The sequence below is a fragment of the Penaeus vannamei genome, chromosome 24 (assembly GCF_042767895.1).
Source record: "Penaeus vannamei isolate JL-2024 chromosome 24, ASM4276789v1, whole genome shotgun sequence".
NCBI lineage: Eukaryota > Metazoa > Arthropoda > Malacostraca > Decapoda > Penaeidae > Penaeus > Penaeus vannamei.
This window is the reverse complement of record NC_091572.1, coordinates 28,963,885-28,968,884: the sequence shown is the minus strand read 5'-3', so window position 1 is coordinate 28,968,884 and position 5,000 is coordinate 28,963,885.

Sequence of the window (5,000 nt, the reverse complement as noted above, 5' to 3'; positions counted from 1 at the left end):
TGCTAGTATCAGAAGGAACACATGAGAAAATCATGATATATATACCCCTTAATGTTCCTGATATACATCTCTTTCCTTAATCTGAATATCGCTTTGTTCTTAGACAGTGGCCATGCTGGAGCCGAAGAAAGCTACCGAGAAAATTATGAATAAGGTTAAACCAGTTTCGGCCCAAGCTGGACTGATGATGTATGCATATGCACGTACATACACTCATGTACTCAGGTGTATATACTAAAAAAATATGTTGGCGTATGTGTATATGTGTGTTTGTTTATGTGTGTGTGTGTGTGTGTAGAGAGATAGAGAGAGAAGAAATAGGCTGTATGAAGGAGAGGGAAGGATGGAGAGCGAATAATAAAGGAGACTAGAGAGAGGGGGGAGAGAGACGCACACACATTAATTTTCCTTTCATTTTATGGAAATGTTTCATTTGAACAATCTGCGTATATTATGGTTTTGCATTTTTGTTCATTGATATATCTATTTACAATTAATTTTGTGGTGTGATCCTGGTCGAACAACACAAACATATACACTTATAAACATAATATTTGTAAACACATACGTTTTTTTCTGAGTGTGTGAATGTCTACATATACATAAATGCAGCATATATATATATATATATATATATATATATATATATATATATATATATATATATATATATATGTATGTATGTATGTATGTATGTATGTATGTATGTATTTATAAATATATATATATATATATATATATATATATATATATATATGTGTGTGTGTGTGTGTGTGTGTGTGTGTGTATGTGTACGTCTGTGTATATGCATGTACATAGGCCTACACACACTTTGCTCTGCTCGCAAGACTCTCCAAAGGAAGATGAGTTCGGCAAACTTTCCGGGTAACTTCCTCAGGTAGATAACGTTGGAGGAGGAGAGTCAGAGGCCGCACCCACTCCCTCGGTGGCCCTTCACTCGAGGGGCAGCGCCAACTTCCCACGATGACTCCTCCTCAAGGACCGTCTCTCGAGTGTCTTCGGTGAACTTTGAAGTCTCGGCGGCCCGGGGGGTGGGGGGTGGGGGGGGGGTCCGAGACTGAGCCCCAAGGTCGTGGGCGAAGAACCTCTTTGCAATTGCAGCACTGACCTTGGCAATGTCTGGTTCTGCTGTAATTATGGAGTATGCCCCTTGAGACTGTGATCTGGTTATGCCCGAAGAAAATAGGGGTGTTGATTTCCAATACGAAAGAAAACATGGAAAACTAGAAGGATTTTTTTATTCTTTTGTTTTATTTTATTCCTCTTTTCCAGAAAAAAGGTAAGTCTAAAGCCTTTGATGTAAAAAAAAAATGTATCTTCCAAATTTCTTCTTTGATATCGTTTCCTTTCATCACATTGCTTTATCCTTATCAATTATTTTAACCATGTCACCTTTCCCTTCCCCTCCCCCACCCCAACCCACCTTCTCCTCCCCCCTTCCATCCCCTCCTCAAAACACCTCCTCAACTCCTGCCCCCCCCCAACACACGCTTCTCTCCCTCCCTCCACCCTCCCACCTTCACCCCCCTCCCTCCCCCAACACACGCCTTCTCTCCCTCCCTCCCCAACACACGCCTTCTCTCCCTCCCTCCCCAACACACGCCTTCTCCCCCCTCCATCCACCCTCCCCCCTTCACCCCCCTCCCTCCCCCAACACACGCCTTCTCTCCCTCCCTCCTCCCTCCCCCCTTCATCCCCCCCTTCATCTCCCTCCCTCCTCTAACACAGGCCTTCTCTCCCTCCCTCCCCCAACACACGCCTTCTCTCCCTCCCTCCCCAACACACGCCTTCTCCCCCCTCCATCCACCCTCCCCCCTTCACCCCCCTCCCTCCCCCAACACACGCCTTCTCTCCCTCCCTCCTCCCTCCCCCCTTCACCCCCCCCCCTCTCCCAACACACGGCCTCTCTCCCTCCTTCCACCCTCCTCCCTTCACCCCCCCCTCCCTCCCCCACCACACTCCTTCTTTCCCTCCCTCCACCCTCCACCCTCCACCCCCCTCCCTCCTCCAACACACTCCTTCTCTCCCTCCCTCCTCCCTTCCCCAACACACGCCTTCTCTCCCTCCCTCCTCCCTCCCCCCTTCACCCCCTCCCTCCCCCAACACACGCCTTCTCTCCCTCCCTCCTCCCCTCCCCCAACACACGCCTTCTCTCCCTCCCTCCTTCCTCCCCCCTTCCCCCCCCTCCCTCCCCCAACACACGCCTTCTCTCCCTCCCTCCACCCTCCTCCCTTCACCCCCTCCCTCCCCCAACACACGCCCTTCTCTCCCTCCTCCCTTCACCCCCCTCTCTCCCCCAACACACACCTTCTCTCCCTCCCTCCACCCTCCCCCCTTCACCCCTCTCCCTCCCCAACATACGCCTTCTCTCCCTCCCTCCACCCTTCCCCCTTCACCCCCCTCCCTCCCCCAACATACGCCTTCTCTCCCTCCCTCCTCCCTCCCCCCTTCATCCCCCTCCCTCCCCCAACACACGCCTTTTCTCCCTCCCACCTTCGTCCCCTTCCTCTCCCAACACACGCCTTCTCTCCTTCCCTCCACCCTCCCACCCTTCATCCCCCTCCCTCCACCCTCCACCCTTCACCCCCCTCCCTCCCCCAACACACGCCTTCTCTCCCTCCCTCCACCCTTCCCCCTTCCACCCCCCTCCCTCACCCAACACACGCCTTCTCTCCCTCCCTCCACCCTTCCCCCTTCATCCCCCTCCCTCCCCAACACACGCCTTCTCTCCCTCCCTCCACCCACGCCCCTTCACCCCCCTCCCTCCTCCAACACACTCCTTCTCTCCCTCCCTCCCTCCCTCCCCCTCTCCCCTTCCCCCCCTTCCTATCTACTTTCCCTGTGATCTCACTCGCCGTTGCGTAAGGTCGTTAGCAGGGCGAGGTGTGCGAGCAGGGATCACGTGCCAGGTATTTGAGTCCTTTTTCCTTTTTTTCTTCTTTTTCTTCTTCTTTTTTCCTTTTTTCTTTATTATTATTATCATTACCGCCATTATTATTACTATTTCTGTTAGAAGATTATCATTGTTACTATCCTTATCATCATCATTGCTGTCATCATTAGTATCATCATCATCATAATTATTATCAAGAGTAATAGTAGCAATAATATCTTTCTACCTGATGTCATATTGTTGTTATCTTCAGTTTCAATATGATCATAATTATAACTTTTACCACAACAAATGCCAAATAGTACTGTAGATGATTTAGCCCAGAATTCCGTTATATCATTAAAAGTCGCACCGCATCAGAAAGTTAAGTTGTATGTTTCACTTTTTTGTCAGATGCTGTCAAATAGTTTTACTACTCATCCCAGGTCGTGGGCTGTCAGAGCAAAACCACATTTATATTTGGTAATTGTTTTGTTTTGTAGAAGGAGGAGGGTGTTCTAACCTCGGTAAACTAACTCTATGTACGTGTGTGTACATACACACACACACACACACAAGTATATATACGTGTGTGTGTGTATTGTGTGTGCGCGTGTGTGTATGTGTGTATTGTGTGTGTGTGTGTGTGTGTGTATGTATGTGTGTATTGTGTGTGTGTATTGTGTGTGTGTGTGTGTGTGTATGTATATGTGTATGCATGTGTGTATGCATGTGTGTATGTGTGTGTGTATGTTTATGTGTATGTGCATGTGTGTATGTATGTATGTGTGTATGTATGTGTTTATTGTGTGTGTGTGTGTGTGTGTGTGCGTGTGTGTGTGTGTGTGTGTGTGTGTGTGTATACATATAATGCATATATGTATATAATTATATATCTACACATATATTGTATATACATATATGATATATATATATATATATATATATATATATACATATATGTATATATATATGTGTGTGTGTGTGTGTGTGTGTGTGTGTGTACATTCTTTTTCTTTAATCTTTTTCTCTTTTTTAGGGAGGGGAATCAACCTTGTCTTCAAGATAAGGGCTTCGTGAGAGGATCTGTTTTTATTTTTTTCCCAAATCCAGCATCTCATCAACACAAGATTCGAAGCAACGTGATCCATCATCGACATCAGCAAGGGACAGGAATCACGAAGACGGATGCCTGATCAGCAGCAACGACCCTTCTGCTCGGAGGCCAAAGTGTCTATTTCCAGCTTGATTAGGCTTGCTTTCATATTTCAGTGATCAGCCTCTGGAGGACGATGCTATTGCACGCACACACAAACACATACACAACCATGTGTGTATGGTAGTGTACACGTTTATACACATATGCGTATAACCATATGTGTATATGACTGTGTACACAGGTTTACAGACACGCGCTCACACACAAACAATATATATAAATATATATATATATATATATATATATATATATATATATATATATATATATGTATATATATATATATATATATATATATATATATATATATATATATATTTATATATATATGAAGATATATATATATCTATATATTTACATATATATATATATATACATATATATATATATATATATATATATATATATATATATAATATATGTATATATATATACTTATATATACATACATATATATATATACACATATATATATGTATATATATATATATATATATGTATATATATATATATATACATATACATATATATATATACATATATAATATATATATATATATATATATAGAGAGAGAGAGAGAGAGAGAGAGAGAGAGAGAGAGAGAGAGAGAGAGAGAGAGAGAGAGAGAGAGAAAGAGGGAGAGAGAGTATGACAGATTGAGAGGGAGAGAGAGAGAGAGAGAGAGAGAGAAAGAGAGGGAGAGAGAGTGAAAGAGAGTAGAGGAGAGAGAGGAGAGAGGGGGAGAGAGAGGAGAGAGAGAGAGAGAGAGAGAGAGAGAGAGAGAGAGAGAGGTACATATGTACATATAATTACATATACATGATATAGATAGATAGATCATTGTATTTACTCATTTAATGTGTGTGTGTGGTTACATATGAAACCAG